The 7,680-nt window shown below is 51.3% G+C and overlaps 1 protein-coding gene across 1 annotated transcript in view; it reads left to right on the top strand.

The window, feature by feature from the left end:
• The window catches only part of LOC113211045 (forkhead box protein O), a 60,151-nt gene that overhangs the window by 1,451 nt on the left and 51,020 nt on the right, over positions 1-7,680 (top strand). The window lies entirely within an intron of this gene.

The raw sequence follows: 7,680 nt of genomic DNA, 5'->3' as shown, positions 1-7,680 counted from the left end.
GGGGGCAGGGTGGGGGGCAGGCGAAAGGGTACGAGGAGCCGCCTCCCGGCGACCGCCTGCAGAGCGCGCGTCGTGTTTCGATTTAGCGTCGTGTTTCGATTCCGACTCGTTCGATAGACTTTATATATCCAAGTTCCGCGTAGGCTCACGGCTCCCGGTGGCCGTGCACCTGCCTTAGCTGCAGCACGTGGCGTGGGCGCCGGAGGACGCCGCCCTGGGCTGGGCTGGCCGCGGGGAGCGTGGCGGCGCGGCGACCGCGTGGTCAGAAGTTGGGGGAGTCACGGGGCGGGGGGCCGGCGGGGCCGGCGGGGCGCCGGAGCACGCTGCCGAGACCACAGCGGCGAGGATGCCTGCTGCCGCCCGCTGTCCGTCACTCCCGCCATTCCGCTGATCGGCATGGCGCATAGCTGCCATAACTCTGCATGCTTGGCGGCAGCTGGCAGCAGCGAGGAGCTCGCCACCGAGAGCTTTCCGAGAACGACCGCAGCACAAGCACAACGGCCTGCCCTCGGCCCCGCCCGGTCCCGCTACGCACCGCCACCGCGCGCCGGCACCGGCGTTGCCATTGCGGGTAACTGAGAAAACCAAGCAAAGCCAATAAGTCCGTAACTGTATTTTAGCTCGCTACCCTTTCGGGAGGGAGAGCTACACCTTTTGAACTCGAACACGTGTTTGTGTTTGTGTACACGGGGGCGCAGCCCAGGGTCTTTTGGAACACGTAAATGGGCTTGATAGACCATCATATTAGCGTGCTTAATGCTGATTTGCACTATTTGGTTCAAGAACTGTTGAGGTGTGAACCTGTCAACAAAACCGGAGCCGGACCGTTGAGAGGGTGTTGACTAGAAGTTGCGGATTTTTTTTCCGCCTTCTCTTTTCCCCCTGCCTCCTCTTTCCGCGTTGGACATGACGCCGAAGTGCTGCACGCGGCGGGATCGGAACGCGCCAAAGTTTGTTGTTGATGTTGACGCCTCGGAGTTCACGATGCCCTGGACGGCAACGCATGCGCGACGAGCGGGGAAGTCCGGGACGAGGTCCGGCAGCAGCGGCAGCAGTGGGCTGGGGGGAGAAGAGAGGTGGGGAGAAAAGGCGCGCGCTTTCCTAAAACTGAACAGAGTCCTCGCCTGTGGAAGAACGCTGTGCACCTAGAGTTTTTGAATCGAGTACTATACATTCTACGTGATCCTTAATTTTTCAAGCGATTGATTGAAGTTCTATCTGTACTTAAAAAATTTATGAATCAGGCGCAATATGTACTTGGTCCAAGAGCTCAGTGTTTTGGGTGTATGGCTATATCAGACTTATTTCCGCTCTGCGGATTGACCTACTACAATATGGCGGCCAACAACGGCGGGGACCTCGCCGATTAGGCAGCTCAGTCGCCTGTTGCGCCTCGAGAAGCGCTAACGCGTGCGTTTGATCTGCACTCGAGATCGACGACGGCGGCGGCGCGTGGGTTCATTGCATGTAAACACTGTGTACGTGTGTATTTGTGTACGTATGTGAAAAATGGGGGAAAAGGGGGGGTGGGGAATTCCAATTCTATGATGTTGCATCACCTCATTTCTTATCTCGGCCTCTCAACACAACACGTAGTAATATTGCGCGTAGAAAAGTGTGTGTGTGTATGTGTGTGTGTGTGTGCGCGCGCGCGCGCGCGTCTGAATGGGGTATTATAGTTAACCCTCTCAAAGCAGGTTGTGGCAGTCGTAACAGCAGAGCAGTATGAGGAATATTTTGTCGGTAAGCATAAAGGAGATCAGCTGATCTTCCTAGGAAGATGCCAAAACATCGCGAGCCTCAAACCTCCGAGCCAGATGCCATCTCTGAAAAAAGGCTAAAAGACATCTAGGACGATCTAGTTTTTGACCATGTAGACGTAAATGGTCCAAAAATAGACCCTGGATGCAGGTCCGGCTGGCAGGGGGCCGTGCATCGTAGGTTGCCTACCCACAGGGGTTTGTGGCACTAATTGCCTACCTGGCTGGGTTGCAACTGTTTTTCGGAAATAGTTTTAAACATTTGAAGGCTTATTAGTGACGTTCTGCTGCAATGTTCCCCTAATGATGTTCTACGTACACTACACAAAATGCCTCAAGCGCTCGTGGTTGATGTTCGTATGTCTCCAGAGGCACCGACACCTGAGGGAGGGTAGGGGAAGGACAGCGATCAGGACCAAAATGTTCGTGTATTTGTATACACCTAACCTAACACGCGCGATTTATTACGATAAATATATTTAAAATTAGGAGTTTCTCCTGTATTTTTCTACTGTGATTGTCAATGGACGAAACGGGTCGATGCGGTGGTTTTTAGAGACATTTTAGAGATATTGGCAGCCGCTATAGAAGGACACACACCTCACATGCCGCGGTGCGGTGACGCGGGTTGTCTATTTACCAGCAGACCCGCCTCTGATAACCCCCTCTCCCCTCTCTCTCTCTCTCCCCCCCTCTGTCGTTTTATCTCTCCCCACTGTGCATATTCCACTCCTCTTCACCCTCTCTCTTCTCTTCTCTTCTCTTCTCTTCTCTTCTCTTCTCTTCTCTTCTCTTCTCTTCTCTTCTCTTCTCTTCTCTTCTCCCACCCCGCTCATTGCTGCGAACTCCAATGAGGTCCAGCACCATCGTGGGTACCCTCTGTGTGTGTGTGTGTGTGCGTGCGCCTGTGTGTGTGCGTGTGTGACGTCTGGCGTCTTCCGTCACCCCTCTCGCCGTGACGTCACAGCCGCGGGCGACGAGCTCCGATTCCCTTTTCTTTATTTGCTCTTTTTATTTTGTTCCTCTCCCTCTTCTTCTTCTTCTTCTTTCCGTTTGTAACATCTCGGTGCAAGTAATTGGCATACGAAAGCTCGCGCGCGTCGCTATTCTCCGCCGGCCCCATCCACCCACCACCCATCCCCGCCCCGCGGGTCCTGATAGAGACGCGAAGGCGAAGGCCCGGCTGGGCGCTGGCACCTGCTCCGCTAGCTCCGCTCAGGTGGTGCGCCAGCAGCGCCAGCAGCGCCAGCAGCGCCCTCGTATCAGTGACTTAGCGCCCCTGCTTCTGATTGGCTGGCGGGGCGGGCGGGGCGGCGCGTGGCACATCACGTGTCAGCCCGCCGAGCGAAAGGAATAATGTTTAAATGGGAGCAGCAGCAGCAGCAGCCAGTGTTGCCAGAAAGGTATGCAAAAAAATCGCCCAATGCACCTGTGCGCAACGGGCTTGTATCTCCGCCTGCCTACTAGGCAACATCTGCACAGGCGCGCATGTGGTTTGCCTAGTAGGCAGGCGGAGATGCCACCCACAGCACACACGTGTATTGGGCGCTTTTTTGCAGAACTTTTCTGGCAGCACTGGCAGCAGCAGTAGCAACAAGTGTAAACGGTGATATACCGTGTCGCTTTTGTTATTTGCTGAATTCCCCGTTCGGTTCACACCTGTGTGGGTTAGTTTGCCTGAAACAGTTTTGTGTATAGGTGTGGCGCCGGTGGTGGTGTTCGGTTCAGGTGCGCCAAGGTTAAAGGAGGCAGAGACAGTTGTGCGTTGATGCGGCTACGTATACGACGTGTACCTGGCTGTGGCTCTGAAGTCGGCCGAGCCCGCCGTTCCTTCGTTCACTGTTAAATTCCTACAAAGCATCCGCTTTGCAGAGCTGCGAAGTATTTTTCTCCTTTGTAACTACGAAAGCATTTACTTTGCAATTACAAAGTGATGCTTTGCAATTGCGAAGCAATGAAAACGCTGCAAAGCATCGCTTTGCAATTGCAAAGTGTCACTTCCAGGGTTGTTAAAGTTACAGTAACGCAGTAACGAAGTTACTGTAACGCGTTACTCGTTACTGTAACGATAACGATAACGCGTTACATTTTCAATTGGGCTGTATCGGTAACGCGTTATCGTTACCCTCGTCAGTAACGAGACGTAACGTCGATACATTTTACTCGTTACATAGGTACACTTAATTCGTTGATGATGATGCGAAGGGAGTTAAAGTTTAAGCGCTCTGCAGCAATCGTGCAATATTTTCCCGTGAACACCACAGAGCCGAAGGGGGTGAGGGGGTGGGGGGGTCAGGTCTTATATTATGACTTCTCAGCATAGCTGGGCGCGGCGCTTAGGGCCGCTGGACTGCGGCGCGGGACTGGGGGAGGGAGGAGGGGATGTTGTGACTCCCCGCGCTGGCTCGCTGGCCGAGGAAGTGCGGTATGGTGACAAGGAGGCCGCTTCGTATCAGCGCCAGCCTCCGGCCCAGACATATGAGTCAGCCGTAGGTCAGCAGTCTTTTCGCTCTCCTTACCGCCACCGGCGTGCTGCCTGGTGGAGTGGTGAAGGCAGGCTAGGCGGAAGGGTAAGAGGGTAAGAGGGTAAGGGCAGGAACAGCAGGTGACAGCTTCCTTCGGTCACATTTGTGTCAGTCACTGCAGTGCGTCGCCTCCGTTTCGCTCCGCCGAACTTCTCTAGAGTCGATGGGGAAATGACTGACTAGGGGACACAGCGTACGAGTTATTTCAACGTATTTCGGTTATTTTGCGGTATTTGGGTGGTATTTCGCGACTATTTCGCCATTATTTCGCATTTATTTTGCGGCAGGTGTAAGACTTATTTCGCATGTAATTTTCCCCTTGTCTAGAACATTAAAAGTGTTGCTTTCTTTGCTAGATTTCATTGTATACAACATTACGTAGCATATTTCTAAAAGAAATTTGGCTTCAGTTAACATGCTTTTTTTTTACGTATGAAATACCCTTTATTATACATTAACATCTTAAAACTGTTTCTCTCTAGAAATTTTTTGAAAATATTAATTTCATGTATCGAGTAACGAAGTAACGACGTTACCAGTAACGTAACGCGTTATAATTCTCCGAAGGCTGTAACGGTATCGGTAACGCGTTACCGAGGGTAGAGTAACGAGGTAACGGTATCGCGATACATTTTCAAAGTAACGTTAACAACCCTGGTCACTTCGTAATTGCAAAGCATCACTTTGTAATTGCGAAGTAAATTCTTATAGTTACAAAGGAGCAAAATACTTCACAGGAATTTAACAGTGTTCGTTCTGCGTCGTGTGCCCGCGCGCGAGAGCGTTCAAGTGGCAACAGCCGTTTGCAATGGACTTAACGTCACGTAACTCCCCTGAAATAACGAGCTGATAAAGTCGGTCGCGCGCTCGGCGCACACGAATCCCATACTCATTGTGATGCGCTTAATCTGCTCAATTTTGTGGGGACCTGCTAAGTTATGCGCTAAATATATCATTTATAACGTAAAAGTTGTAAATAATAAATACATTTCTGAACGAATCTGTGCACACTAAACCCTAATTCATTTTGCTGTGCATAAACTTGCAGAATTTTATACTTCCATGAGTATGCACAAATTTGAATGCATAACTGTGTACAAAATGTGCATAATTATGCACACACTGTACATAGTTATGCATTACATTGTGGCTAATATTATGGCTGTATGAAAATCTGCAAGTTGTATGCACAACAAAGTGCATAAGGATTTAGTGTGTGCCTGTGGACATAGCTGGGCATAGTTGTTGTACATAGTGGTACGTAGCTGTGCGCAACTGGCATAGTTCACCGTGAACCGACGTTAACTACCTATTGGTCTTTGTGAACTAACGGTATCTATGACTAAAACTATGGCTTTGCACAAATCAAAATCCTGCAAGACTTAAGCAAAACGTGATGCACACTTTCACTCACTTTTTAATTATGTTATACGCGTTGATCATCAACTTTCTCGAGTCGAGAACAAAAGGCAATGTAATTGTAAATGTGAACCGCATTTGCGAAAAGTAAAACAACTCTAAACTTGCGGTCGTATATCCCCCGGGAGTGTTCGGGCAGAGAGTTCTATCTGCCGCGTCCTTCACCACGATGCCCTTGGCGGCGATAACAGCAGCGGCCCTGAGGACTTGTACTTAAATTTTTACACACACACACACACACATCACATTCAAAGGTCGCAGGTTCTCACATACACGGACGCTATCAGGAAGAGAGAATAAAAAATAAAAAGTAAACATAAAACAAACTTTTTTTCTGCTGCGTAATGTGTGTGGAACTGCGGATGTCATTCCCCCGGGGGGGGGGGGGACTGGGGCAACATTAAGCGCACAAAAGAACACGTTATTGTTGTTGTTTTTTTTAATTTTTGCGAAATGTTTGTGTAAAGTTGTCTCTGAGAGGTCCTGAGAGTGCGAGACTAGGTGTATACTACGCCGCGCACCTCGCCTACGCTGCTGTGTTGACGTTGGCTGGTGTGGCCGCGCCTCGTGGCCGGCCGGGCCCAGGCGGCGGGTCACACTCTCGTGACGTCACGTGTCCTTGACTCGCTCTGGATACTCAGCACGCCGCCGGGGTCAGCGCTGCTGAGCGCGGCTGAGCACGGCTTAGCAGTGCTCAGCCGCCACGCTATATGGGCATTATTATCCGGGGATTTTATTTAAACCGGGGAAAGTCCGGGAATTTTGCAATTATTTATTTTTTTGAAGCTCGACGCCCTGCCACGCCGAAGTATATAGGGAAAGGTCTCGAGGAGGACTCCGGGCCGGACTTCTGAAGCACCGCCGCGCCGCGTTGGCTTTGACTTGCTGAAGTTAGTTGGTCGCGCGCGGCCCGCCGCGTACCTCCCCACCCCACCCCACCCTCACCACCCGGACCTGTGCCGCGAGGACTCGAACCTGACGTCGTCTTCGTTCGTCGCCTTCCCACTCCCAGCGGCGGCCTGGCGGCGGCAGCAGCAGGTCTGGACGCCGCGGCTCCACGTGACTGCCTTTAAGCCCGGCGGTGATGAGAAGGGGGTCTCGGCGGTGCGATTTGGCAGCAGCGCGGCCCGCCGAGGCACCTACACTGCAAAGCGGCGTGTGCGGAAACGTGTTCGCGTTGCCACAATCGGCCATAATCAAATTTGCAGAAGCGGTCTCCTGTCCACTTCTGAAAGGAAAAATTTGCCCTAGCTCCGTGTAATCTTTTCTTGAAAATCTTTTAATCCAGAAATTTGTGTTGTTAAACAAAGGGAATTTCTTGGGAACAAGGGGGAAAATTTCCCTATGTATTTTCAAGGAAACGATTGTCTGGGTGCACGGGTCCGCAGAGCTCACGGCCGGCCCCTGAGACGCCACCGGCTTGGCCGTGAGGACGACACGCTCCCCTTGGACGCCCGCCCGCGGCACCGAGTACTGCCGAGGGAAAGGTCGTGTGTGGGTGTGGGTGGGTGTGTACAGTCAGGAGTACAACTGTGTACACCACTCAACCCAGAAATAAAGGGAGACAAAAAATTCGCAAAAGTGACATTCTCTGCTCGAAAACCATAAACAAAGTAACAACAAAAATACAAGCTTAATTTTTTCAGGCGCTTTAAGAAGCGAAGTGTGAAATTACTTTGGATTTGGTCAGGATTTACGAGGATCATGTCCGATCATGTCGCAGAAATGGACGCCTCTCTCCAATTTTAAGGCGTGTTCACCTGAAGGAAGCACTTGTTCACGTGAAAGGCGAGTTGCTCGCTTTTTCAGAAATCTTTCATCAAATGGCTTTAATTTTCTTTGCGGTGGTAATTCCGACTGAGCCTAATTGATGCGACGGACATGCTGCACTCGTCATATTTTTATATGCAATCGTGAAATTATGCTCAGTTCGTGCCTACCGCTGCGGCCGCTTCGGTGGTTTAAATCGCTTCCGG

The sequence above is a fragment of the Frankliniella occidentalis genome, unplaced genomic scaffold (genome assembly GCF_000697945.3).
Source record: "Frankliniella occidentalis isolate FOCC.00 unplaced genomic scaffold, Focc_3.1 Scaffold137, whole genome shotgun sequence".
Classification (NCBI taxonomy): domain Eukaryota; kingdom Metazoa; phylum Arthropoda; class Insecta; order Thysanoptera; family Thripidae; genus Frankliniella; species Frankliniella occidentalis.
Note: the sequence above shows the minus strand (reverse complement) of the source record. Positions and strands in the feature narration are given on the sequence as shown.